Here is a 14405-nt window from a genome sequence, read left to right on the forward strand (position 1 = left end):
TGAAAATACGGAGAAGTTCAGATTATTTCCGGAAAATACGGATGTCTAAAAATCCAATCAAATAGACTATACAGTGAATATAATTGCGGATGTGATCCAGAATACATACAGTAATGAACACATATGATTCGTATGATTCTATATTATATCTATACCTACGTTGTCACTGCTCAAGGTAATGCTATTCTCATATATATATATATATATAAGAAGATGTGGTATGATTTCCAATGAGACAACTGTCCAAAAGAGACAAAATTGACACAGAAATTAACAACTATAGGTCACCGTACGGCTCATATGTTTAATGATGTCTTTACACTAATAATTGAATGCAAACTGATAGTTATACAAGTGTTGAAAAACTTGATTAATTCACTAATTTTGGACTTAAACATCACTAAAGAGACATTTATTGTCGAAATGCGCATCTGGTGCAGCAAAATGGGTACCGTTTAGGGGGGTGTAGTTGGATTTGAGATCCTTATCAGTTCATATGTGTTTTTAATGTTTTTGTTTTATGTTTTTGTAGTCCAGATCTGACTAGTTAAGTCCTTTTATAACTGATTTTTCATCTTTTTAAATTTTGTGTTGTAACAACAATGGCATAGCTTGGTGATGGAATTGAGCGCTGTCACAGAGTTTCAAATCCAACACACTCTAGCAGATATCAGGAACCTATAATCTTTGTGATGGTCATTGATTGTGATTTACCATATTTGTTTTTCGATCATAGTTGAAGCATAAAATTTCCTTTTAGAGGGGTGTCACATTTGTTATGCCGTTTTTTTATAGCTTACTCTATAGTGTGTGCTTTGCTTATTGAAAAATGCCTGATTGTGATCTGTAATTGATAACATTATAGTTCTTTGGTTTAGGGAATGTTGTGTCATCTGTAACCATACCTCATGTCTTTTATTATTTATTAAACATTAATTATTTAGTAGCATATGCTGAGTTTTATAGTATTACTTAATACGCGATTTAATTTTTTTTACTAATTCTTAATGTTTACCGAAAAGGCGTAATGTGCTTGTTTTTCTAACATAAAACCCAGAGCTTCCTCTTCCGTCTTTTCAGTGCCATCCATATTTTTAAACCTTGAATAAAAAATGACCTGTCAGACATTTTACCTACAGAATGATGCCTTTTATAAAACTAAAAGTATTATTTTCGAATTTCGAAGAATATTAAAGGGGGAAAACGTTTGTCATCGAAATAAAATAAAAAAACTCCAGCCCGTGGATATATAACCCAGCATACACTGTGCATCACTCGTTGCTCTTAATTAAGAAGTTGAAAGCTTTTAGATATGTTACTTGTCAAAATTAGGTTGAAATGCTTCTGACAATACAAAACCACACACAACCGATTTTTCTATTTTTTTTTTGGTGAGAAATTGGCTATCTTATTTCGACACAAACAAATTAATAGAAAATTATTTTTAGGTTTTAAAAAAAATGACCTTATAATTGATATTCATGTCAACACTGAAATGCTGACTACCGGACTGGTGATTCCCGCTTTATTGAACTGTATAGTCATAAAAACAGAAAAAACTCAACATCGATGCCAAAAATATGGAAATCGGGATCGATTGCCAATGAGACAACTATCCACCAAAGATTGACATAAAAAGTATATAAACAACTTTACGATTAAGTTAAGTTAATAATATATATATAAAAAAGCATTGATGTAAACGGCTACGGGTTTTTTTTTTTTGGATGGTCGGTAAACACGTGTTATTTTAACTAATCAAGACATTGATATAAACATTTCTATGACAAAAAAATATTAAATGATAGCTTACTTTTGAAAAAATTGAAAATCATTTGTCATCAATAAATCTAAAACGTGTTCTCTTTCATCAAATAGTTGTTCTTCTGTTTGTCTTTTCTGTCTTTTCCCCTTCTTTTTCTTTTTTTCTTTTGCTATTTTACGTAGCGCCTCCTTAGATAATATGTCTTCCATCTTTAATTTCTTACTTGCCTTTAACACAGGCGGTAGCTCGTCATCGGGATGGCCGTCTGGATCTAAACCTATTATTAAATGAAGGATATTTTAATGTCTTTGCTTGATAAAAAGGATTGATACATTGGGGTACGTAAATCAGCAAATATATTTAAAACTACCACTACATGGCACTTTTTCAAATTTTTAGTTGTAGATTTTCTATTCAACATATATGTAACTAAAGATTCTTTATTTTTTCAGTTAGCCTTCCTTTATTCAATTATTTGTTCCTGTTACTTTTGAAGTTATTTATATTTGCCACATCCCAACTCATAGATTACAAATGTTAACATTTAATATTTTTCAGGGATACTGAGATACAAGAAACTATAAGGTCTCCATTTTATTATAGTTTTGTCTCGATATTGAAACTAAAATTTATGACAAACTGTCAATTGTCCATTTTCTTTTCTCGGTAGTTTCATACTCTCCGCTCTATAATATCAATCTGTCTGTCCAAAAGGATGACGTATACACATTTCGTTAAAATCATCACAAATTGGTGAACTATCATTGAACTCATTAGCAAAATGTTTTAATGCCATACATATGTAGACGAAATTATAAGTCTTCTCTGCAAATTAACGAACTGTTATACCTTTTTCTGGATTGCGGCAGTTTTTGCATTGCGGACTGTGCTTGCACAACAAGCGACACACCAACTAAGTTTTTTGCTTTTTTCTGTAATTGATTTTGATTAATAAACTCATCTTACCAGGATTCAAATTTTGTACTTACACCAGATGCGCGTTTCGTCTACAAAAGACTCACTAGTGACGCTCGAATAAAAATAATAATTAATAGACCAAATAAAGCACGAAGTTGAAAATCACTAATGTTGTCTCAAACCTTTTATATAACTGAAGCATCACGGGAAAAAAACCAAACGGATAAGCAAACTCAAAGTAGAAAACAAACAGGCAATGACATAACAAATCATGAACAACACTCAAAGGAAACGCTACAATATACAAAGCCACAACATAGAAAACGAATAAAGAGCAAACTGCACACTTCTAAAAACCGGACGATCTCAGTTACTCCAAAAGTGTACGTCGATGTTGCACCTTATATGACACCGTTGTGATACTTTGTTCATTAAAAGTCCATAGAATTAAGAAGAGAATAAAAACAGTTTTTTTTAACATTTGTTCTGAACTATAAAATCTACAAAATAAAAAAAAAATGACAATTGTGATAACATCAAGCTAAACTGATTAAATTCACTCGTATAACAAAGACGTCATTACATCGTTTTCTTGTTTTAATATACTACTATTTATAAGTATTTTTACAAACCTGGTACCCGTGTGTCATCTGTTCCGGTAGGACTAGTGTCTTCAAATCCAGGGAGATATTTAACATTATGAGGAACCTTGTGTATTGATTTGTCATATTCAGCTTTCTTCTCAGCAGCAGATCCAGCTATTTCTATAAGCTCATCTTTTGTTAATAAGTCTCCTTTCTACATAAAAAAAATCACTAATTTGTTATTTTATTCATTAACACTCGAAATGATGCTCGCGTCAACTTCACTTTAAAAATAGAAGTAGCGAAATATAATAGATATCATTTACCAGGAAAGAAATACATACTTTTCATGTTCATATCACGAGTGTGGCTTAATTATTTAAAAACAATGAGACTGTTATACAATTGAAGATTTAGCTAGCTATAAAACCAGGTTTAATCCACTATTTTCTCCTTTAAAAAAATGTATATACTTAGTTAGGAATATGACAGTTTTTATCCATTCGTTTTATGTGTTTTAGCTTTAGATTTTGCCAATTGCTTATGGACTTTCCGTTTAGAATTTTCCTCGGAGTTCGATATTTTTGTTACTTGTATTTTAATTTTTACATGAGTAATAAAACAATTCTTCTTCACACAAAACTGTCAACATGTAAGAAGTATTATTCCAAGCATTTGTTCATACATTTAAACATATTCTTTTATATTAGCCTTTAAATCAGTATACTGTATTTCATGTATAGATAATGGGTCGTTCAGGGCATTCTTTGCTTCTTGATCGACAACTCTGTTTTCGTGAATGCCGGTATAACTTGGTACCCATATAAAAATGAGATCTTATTAGAATTTTCAAAGCTCTCTCTACGGATTTTAAAAATTAACGGGCTTTTAATTTAATTTTGGTATTGTGTATTGCTTGAAGATTTGAAAAGGAATCAGATCATTTAATAAACTTTAATTTGATAAAAGACGTAATAAACTGCAAGGCCAGAATTATTTCCTCAGCTTTTGCAGTGAAGATGGATGCAGCTCAAGGTAGGCGGAAAGTTGCAGCTTTGTAACCGAAGTAGCAGTAAATAAAAATAATTTTATTTCCTTGTTTTTCAAAAGTTTGGTCATAAACGGAATTGAAAACATAGTTGTAGGCATGGTTGTCTGGAAATGCATTGAGTTTGACAACATACTGAAGATTGAGCTTCAAACGTCTATGAGAGAGATAAAGCTTGTCGGCCTTTACAAATAAGTTCTAATCTAAATGCACCAAGAAATAGATGAAGACCTTGGTTATAGACATCATCGAGAATTTCTATGTTTTACTTCCTTGCGGAACCAAACACAATAGAGCCATTTTAGTTTGGTGTCCGTAAATTTCAGGATCAAGTACTGACATCAGGCTAAAGGCATATTTGGAAAATGTAACAATTGACTATTTGTACAAACTTGGACATAGTGATAGCAAGTTATAGATATATGACAGTTGTGACAGAATCATATTGCGGAGATGAGAAAAAGCAGATTCAATGATATATCAGTAAATATATACATATATATTTATATAAAGGTCTAAGAATATAACTTAAACACGCTAATTAATACATTAAAAAGTTCTATTAGATTTTAAATAGAAATAGAAAAACCATGCAGAAGGGGCAATTGTAAGTGCTGCAAAGTCGCCAACATCAAAACCCAATTCGTCAGCACAGTCACAAAGAACTATTAATAACTTCAAATTGCAAAACGCAAAATTGTATTTATGTTCTAACGTGTAGAACTTGCAAAATACAATATGTTGGTGAAACAGAAACACCATTTAACATCCGACTAAATAACCATCGGTCATTTTATACAAAAGAAAGAAACTGACCAACCACAAGACACCTAAAAGAGCAGGACATGATTTTGAAAACGTGACATTTCAAATCATTGAGAAAAATCAAAATTGGGATACACAAGGAAGACAAAAGAGAGAGAGATTTTGGATGCACCAATTACCAACTCTTGAATCTGGTGGACTCAATGAGAGAGACGAAAAAAGATTTAAAAACAAATCAAAACCATAATTTTGAAATCATACAAATTAATTTATAGAAATTCATACAATTTATCGAACATCAATAAATGTGTTAAACTTTAATTTCCAACTTTATATAGTTGTAGCTACACACATATTTTACGCAACATCAATAAATATGTTACACTTTTCGTCCAATCTTGTGTAGATTAAGCTACAAAAATTTGTTTTTGTCATCCGATTTCACCTTGGGAGAGCACACGCCTGATGAAGCTAATTTGTTTAGCGAAATATTGCGAATTTCTATTTAAAATCTTAAAGAACTTTTTAATGTATTAATTAGCGTGTTTAAGTTATATTCTTAGACATTTATATAATTTTAATTCAGTAACTGTATCAGTTTATTTTCACAAACTGATCGACGCTTAAATAGATTGAATGTTGATTGTTGCCATTTTTGGACATTATATATATATTTTTATATATATACAACTCGTCTAAACATCAACCCAACAATGTTAGATCTGTAAATTTGCTTTTGCAACTTTTTTGTTCTTCCCTCGCCGGGATTCGAACCTATGCTACTGAGATATCGTGGCAACAAATCGCCTGCACTGTAGCCGTCCCGTCATTGCTGGTGATCCGATGGATAAATCTGTTGTAGAGTTGTCACTGACTCAGACGTTCTTATATTTACATATATATATGGTATATATATATATCAGGAAATTATCCGTAGCATATACAAAGGTATACTAGAAATAAGGTGACAGCGTAATCATTAAAGAAAATTACAGTAGATCTTTAAAATGGTAATATTTATAAAACAGAGATGTAGCCTGAATGTGAAAGACATAAGTAGATTAATGTTAAACGAGTATTTTGATTTTCACATCATCTGAAAAGTCTGAACCATAAATTTTTCAGTCATGTTCAGGCGATTGTTCAATTTGTTGTTGTTTGTTTGTTTTAAAGTTGTATGTATGAAGATTCTAGTCTTATGTATGAATTCACTAAAAGTTTCATTATCTCCTATTCCTGGATTTCTAAATTACATTAATCTTACTGTATGTGTTGTACATGTGCATATGTATGTAATCAGTATCTTCCATAGATTTGATTTTCAAATGTTAAAAGGGTGAAAAACAGTTCCTTTTATGTGTATCCATGGCAACATTCTGCATTTATTTACCATGAAATATAGCAAAAAGGGGGTAAACATGTCACATATCCTCCCAAAATTTGTATCAAAATAGAATTTCAATGGCTTTGAGTGATACCTTCTTAGAAACTGTTGAACTTAATCTTCCTAATAATCAATAAAAATGGGTGTCTTTCGCCTCATTTTTTCGTAAAATCTAATCACAAAGTTCGTGCGATAAAAAGAAGGAAAACAACATTACAATAATTGCCGGACCAATGTATGGTGTAGACATGCAAATACGGACTGTCATTCAGAAAACAGCCAATATAACATACATTACATAATCTTGATGTTCATATAAATCTAATACGAAGGCTATTTTAATACTCAGCTTTCCAAAAATTAAGTTTATTGCACACTAGCTCTCATATTTGAAAATTCCACAGGGGACAAAAGGCGAAACTACACACCAAACTGTTGAGTGCTACCTTAATGGCAACATTTGTCTAATAATTTTATTTATACCATCTATAAAAACATCAAATAATTTTTTTACAAAGTGGTTTATATAATATAAAAAAGACATTATATGTGGTATGATTGCAATAAAACAGCTCTCAACAAGAGATCAAATGACACAAACATTAATAAATATAGGTCACCGTATGGCCTTCAACAATGAGCAAAATAGTTAGAATTAAAAAGGATGTTAATATATTATGTTCCTTTTACATTTTAATCGAGAGCAAAAATTACTACAGATTCAAAGACTTACGATTTCACATCTTGATGACGAACAGTCCTTTTTAAATCGACATTTTACCATGACTGGGAATCTGAGTCCATCCTCTTCGTAATAATACAGTGCTGTCACCTAGCGCAAACAAATATAAATATGAAACACAATAAAAATAAGTGCTAAAATGTTATTCGTAAATATAAATCAACATTATCGTAACAAAGTTCTGCTCAAGATGTTCGCAAATATGTTCGCAAGGTTACATTTCCCTAGGAACGTACAATTAAAATTTTCAAATGTCTAACGAACCATTATCTCTTTGATTTTAGATTTTATGTATTTCAAAAAGAAATCATAAATATATATTTAAAGTTTTCCTTGGGTGATAGCGTCAATTTTTAGCGAAATATTCCCTCCCCTCCCCCCCCAAATGGTAGTTTATTAAAAAAAAAAAAAAAAAAAACGCTAAGGGTGACAATTTCTTTTATTCTATAGATATCCATTTTGTTTTTGATATTAAATTTCATTTATAAATGATTGAAGTATTAAGTTTTGGATATTCATGATGACTAATGGACATTAACTGAAATAAAAGCGTATGACTTCTTAAAGAACCAAAAGTTAGAATGGTCCGCAGAGTACATTTAAACTTCTATTTTCTCCTACCTCATTCTTTTTTACTTTTTTCTTCTTGACTAGATATCCGACTTCATCCTGTATCAGCAGTGGGATATTTTCTGGAGAAAACCTTTTATTTTTTTTAAGTTGCAATGTTTTCTTGTGATTTTTATAAGAAATAGGAAGAGAGAGTTTTTCCTTTAAATCGCATGGAGCTTCATCAGTTTGTCTTTTGTGTCTGGTTTTATGCTCCAAGACATTAGATAGGTCTACGAAAGCATAATCTGAAAAATGATTGTCTGTAAATGAGTATACGAAATTTAATGAATATTTATTATTTCCTAGAAACTTAAAATGCAGAAAACAAGATCTACTACCATTCGGAAAATAGTTTTATCATATGTGTTATCATATACATTATTAGATTTGTGGACATCGTGTAACTTACAATTGAAACAGATCGACAAGATCATTAAATACTTCGCACCAACTTATAAAGGACAGGAATGCTTATTAATTCGCCCAAAATTATGTAAATATAAATAACGATTTGAATTAAACCAATACCAATTAAAGCAATTTGACCTTTGTCGCAAACTACTGAACTTTTGAAGTTTGATTTACCAGCAAATGGTCCGAACAGTACTGGTTTACCGCTGTGGATAAACATAACAATTTTACTAAAATGGCAACAGTAAATATGTTTCTGACATGACTAAATGCGTTCATATCTCCTTCCTACAATGTTGACCTGAATAAATTTGTTTTTTTCTATGACCATTTGTGTCAGTTACTTCACGTGTATTTAGCTATGTTTACATCATTTATCTTTCAAATATTGGGCTTAAACATTCTTAGTGGAGGTAAATCTGGAAAAGAACTTCAAATGCACTGTATTTATCATTTTCTGGAACTGAGTCGGTACCACATCTTATAGACAACAGGATGCTAGTGTCGGTCGAAGGGATCACCAACTGAAACTACTGTGTTTCTATACTTTCATAATTTCCAAAACGTAATACTAAAAATGACTGAAATTATATACACATGATATTTATGTTATATGAATTGAAGGCGCAATTACTACATAAGTAAGCCGCCTACCAAAACCAATAACAACAACAATAATTGACAACATACTTTCCTGATTTTTTTCATTAAATGGACAATTTTGAAGAGGTTTGTTATAAATCATATCAATACCAAAATACATACTACTAAGCAAATGATACCTCGGAGAAGGATAGTCATCCAGCAGCGAAACTGATGTATAATATTGTAGTCATGATGAGTTTAGTTTAATTGAAAACATTTGTTGGACAACAACAGCTACCCTAAGAATTTGACAATTCTGCATTTCTACCTTCTAGGACGGTCATTAGTCTATTGTACTTGCTATTACACTCACAATTGTCATAACCTGTAGCAAATATAGCCGTGTTGAGACGTGACAACATATAATATCAGTACATAAGAACTTGTGAAAATGGAAAACGTTTAATGAATTTTTAAGCATATTTATATAGAAGTAATATGCATTGTGTGTTTCATAAAATTCAAAAAGTTTCGTTGAATTTTAGATTTCGGATGCCAAAAAAAAAAATGGATGTATAAATGAAGTTTTGTGAGGAGATACTATGTAAGTTACCTGGTCCTGAATCATGCATTAAATTTCCAAGGGTGCATCCAATAGAACAAATAATTAGGAAAGGTGTCATCTTAACTGTTGCAAAGTTAGTTGTGTTAATAATTCAGGATATTCAAGCATATCGTGTAATAATTTTCATATCATGCCTGTGAATAAATCAAGAAAATCGCAGGATGAAAACAGATCATAAATATTTTTTCTTATCGATTTCAGATGATTTCATTTAGTTTATACAAACTGAATGATACATTTATTCATCGAAATAAGTCAGAGGGATTGATCATGCATTCTTTTCAATTTGGACCCTCTAGTTGATGAAGTTGTATACTTTCCCCGTTTTCATTCTCAATTTTATACCGTCACTTTCATGGCTCAATGACATAACAGGCGGTTAATTTATATTGGTGGAGAACACGAAAATACCGGGATAGAGCTATATAACTTTCGACAGGAAAACGGAAAATATTCTAGTCAATTGATTGCTGTTTTAAACGCACCTGCCATGTGCGCTGTTTGAACTCATAACCTCAGTGACGACAGACTAGAAATCTATGTAGATAAAATACTAAGACCACTCGACCATCCTCACATATGAATTTGATTTGTCTTAAAGTTATCATTTTTTCCAACTTGAAATATCCAAAAACATTTGATCATGATTGATTGCTCGATTAATTTATGGCTACTTAACGTCCGTTGCCAATCTAATTTACAACGAAAGGAGCTTGTAAAAGGGATGTTGCAAAATGGATTGTAATAGTCATCCAACCGGGGCAAATTCTTCACCTTCACTTTTTAATTTCGCATGCTTGGTGTAGAATCAAGCCTTGGAATCATCAATACAGCAGATCGAACACTCGACCTATCACGATCAATCAACTAGCTCGATTATACGAGACTACCGAAGAATTATGAGGTTCCTGTAATTAGTCACGGTATCAGACTTTATGTTTACATGCTTAACATTTATTGCTGATCAACTTTCTGTTTACATAATAATTATATGTGCGTAAACATTATGACATAATCTGACTAGTTTTGAAAACTTCATCACATTTTTCGCAGGAATATAATTCAGAGTATCATTCAAATTCATCAGCGTTAATAGTTATATGCAGAGTTTATGATGTAATGATTTTTTACATTTATTGTTCTTCAAGTTCCTGTTTATTTTAATTCTAAGTGGGAGAAACAAAAGTCAGCAGTTGTTCAAAGCTTTACTTTTACATTTTGCTAATTGTTGTTACCTCGAGCAGTGACGAACTGCAATTTTATGGGGGGAAAAAAATCAATACTAAAAAAAAATAAAAACTAAAGGGTAAAATTTTTGAGGTATAAAAAATAAGGTCGTGTATTTTTGTGGGTTTTTTTTATTATTTAGCCTCAGACTGGCTGACTTACTGCACTAACAAATGCATCAACTCCAATTTCAGCTTGTAGTTTCATAGATACTTCAGATGATTGAGAATGAAGTTTTAACATAAAACAGCTGCTGCATCAATAATAGCAGTTGATTTCATATTTGGATTCATTAAACTATATGCTGCAATTGACACTAAAATCACATGTTCTCTTTAGTTCCTCAGTATAAACATAAGTAGATGTTGTATGATTGTCAATGGGTTCAAATAAATGGATATAAAAAACTTATATCAAAATTCCAAATTCATGTACATGTATTTAGTTTTGATGTTATATTTGTTATTCTCATCGGATTTTGTCTAATGCTTAGTTCGTTTCTGTGTGTGTTACAGTCTAATGTTGTGTCGCAATAGTTCTCCTCTTATATTCAATGCGTTTCCCTCAGTTTTAGTTTGTAACCCGGATTAGTTAGGAACTAGTATTAAAATATATTATGATAGTAAGACATATTTCTTTCATTTATGCACATCTTTCAGCATCTTGTGCATTTGTTAGGTTTTCTGAACACATGTCACAACACAATGGTCCTAATAACAATTATTGTTTTTTTACACATGTAATAATGTAAAAACAGATGTATAAAAGAATAGAAAATGGCATAAGTCATGACTAAACATTATTTTTTTCTCATCCTTGAGAATTAATTATGATGAAAGTCATGCAAAAAATATTTGATTTAAAGAAAATGTACCTTCAATGGGTAAGGGAAATGTAAGGTCATAAAAAAGACATTGACAAAATGTTTCTATTGACTGTTGGCCGTTAAACATCTGTTTAAAAGACCTTGAGCAGAGTACATAGTATATTTGTGTGAATAATAAAGTAAGTACAGTCATAATAAAGAGGGTTTGTGCAAACAAAACGTCAAATTCAAAGCCCAGTAAGATCATGTCTTTGGTGAAGATATGTTTGGCTCGTTGGTAAAAAGTCGACAGCAGTATAAAGTAAACTTAACATAAATGACCAATTGACGATGTTAAGATATGGAGATTTGGTAATATTTTACTGAGACAACTGAACCTATTAAATAACGAAAATAACAAGGATGTGAATGACGACTGGGCACTTTAATTATGTAGCCTGCAAAGATGGGCAATATCACTACTGTTGTAAAGTTTGATATATAATAGGCAGCATACGTATGTTGTAGAATTTGTTAAAAGAAAATTAGAGTTATAAGATTTAATTATAAAGAAATATATTCTGTTCTTCGGATATCTCCCTATAACTCAAATATTTTTTTTTCTTCTCACAAATCCTTAATTAATACTTACAGACCTCTGCATGTACATGAAGAACGCCAAGTTTTATCGAGCACCAATTTTATAGTTTTTTATTGTTAATATTCACCCCACATGTACCAAGTTCTTGGTATTCCTAAACGGAACATTATACATACAGAAGAAGTATACCTTTAACAACAAATTAATTTTTATTTACCTGTGTATAATATGACGTAATTTTTTTCAAAGTTGATGATTTTCTAAAATTGCTATGTATTTCAAAGCGGTATAATACTATTACTTTATTCATTCGTTCTTTTTATCAACTTTGTATTTACATTGTATCATAGATCAAATTGATTCGTTCAGTGTGTGTTTATTTGTGTTACCATGTTTTTTTGTTGAGTTAAGTTGATATTTTATAGTGTGTCTTTCTATGTTGTGATGTTACACTATTGTTTCAGGGAGAAAGGGAGAAAATTTGGTATCATTAAAACGTTTCATCCCGCTGAAGTTATTTGCACCTAGGAATCTGATGTTCACTAGTTGTCGTTTGTTGGTGATGTTCATACGTGTTTCTCGGTTCTCGCTTTTTATATAGATTAGACCGTTGGTTTTCCAGTTTAAATGGTTTACAATAGTTTTTTTTTTTGGTCCCTTTATAGCTTGCTGTTCGATATGAACCAAGGCTCCGTGTTGAAGACCGTATCTTCATCTATAATGGTTCACTTTTATAAATTGTGACTTGGATAGAGAGTTGTCTCATTCGCACTCATACCTCATTTTAAAATACGTCTAGTAACATATATTTAGTTTTAATGCAATGTCTACTCTTACTGGTCAGTGGATGGACATCTTTTGTGCCCATGCACAGCTGTTTATTGAGATTAGGATTTTATTTTAATTGCTTGGATCCTTTAGCTGAAATGAGTTATAATGCTGGACTAGATTTTATTGTTGTTAAAATTTTAGCAAAACACATGCATACACATTGATGAGTGAGGTTAAAAATAATGGACAACAATTAAACATCTTGATCTAACCCAATATATGTCTTATCGTAAATTCTAATTCTGGTATCTATGATTAGTTAATATACTATTGAAATCAGAAATTCACAAGTGATTTGTCTGTTCAACCCACCATTTTCTACATTTGAAAATGCCTGTACCAAGTCAGGAATATGACAGTTGGTGTCCATTCGTTTGACGTGTTTTGTCATTTTATTTTGCCAGGTGATTAGGGACTTTCCGATTGAATTTTCATCGGAGTTTATTATTTTGTGATTTTACTTTTTACACGTTCTTTGGTTTTGATTAATACTAATTTGATGAGAAATATTGCGGCACAAACACATTACACAACCTTCTAAATGACTACGATAAAGCAGGGTTTACACGTTCATAATGTTCACAACTGACAGGACCATCCCAGATTGGATTTGTTAAACGTCTGATAGAGATCCTGTAGATCGTGGTTGCAATTCAAACTTTAATTAAAATTTGTAAAAACAATTATTTTATCACGACAACAATTATATATTGTTCAGAAAGCGTCCAAATTCAGTCGTTTCAAGCCAACTTTGTCCCAAATATCCCCTTTCATAATCCGATTTGTATTTTTTGTATGGTAAAAACGACCCAATCTGTCCCGAAATCGTCCAAATTCAACCAAATGTGATCCAACAGTGAACCAACGCTGACGGAAGATATTTGCTAGAAAACTGAAATAACAGATAATTCCAGATCATTGGGAATAGTGATTCGACTTTTTTCTCATTTCTCGTGTCCTAGCGCTGTCTGATCTCAAACGGCATCTCAGTAGGCTGTATGTGAACGCCGCATACAAGGCTACCTGACCATTCCTCGTACTTTTATGTCTATGAAGTGTTATCTGTTTATTCCAACATCTGAGTATAGTATATGATGTGAAGACCACAGACTTACTATTAAATTCAAAGCTTTAGAAAATGTATCGAAAATACTCTAGGTGCAAGACATTCTGGCTTTGCTGAAACCTATTGGATACCTTGGGATGTTTTCTGCTCTAAAGTCAGTTTGTTGTTTCTTTGACACATTCCTTGATATTGAAAGTAAAAGAGTTTTCAAACCAGTTTGCATCGGAAAAATTCAAAAACAGGGAAGATCTTTTCTCAAACTGTCCTTTGCCGACAAATTAAGGTCTCGATGTCATTAACTTGGGGAATATCCTTAGCTTCATCATAAATAAGGTCGCCCGAATATTCCTCTGTACTTTAAAGATCAGTGGGTGCCTATCATTTCTTATACCTATACTAAAGCAGTAGCAACTTAAATTTTTAATAACGAACATGT

The sequence above is a fragment of the Mytilus galloprovincialis genome, chromosome 4, assembly GCF_965363235.1.
Source record: "Mytilus galloprovincialis chromosome 4, xbMytGall1.hap1.1, whole genome shotgun sequence".
Classification (NCBI taxonomy): Eukaryota; Metazoa; Mollusca; class Bivalvia; order Mytilida; family Mytilidae; genus Mytilus; species Mytilus galloprovincialis.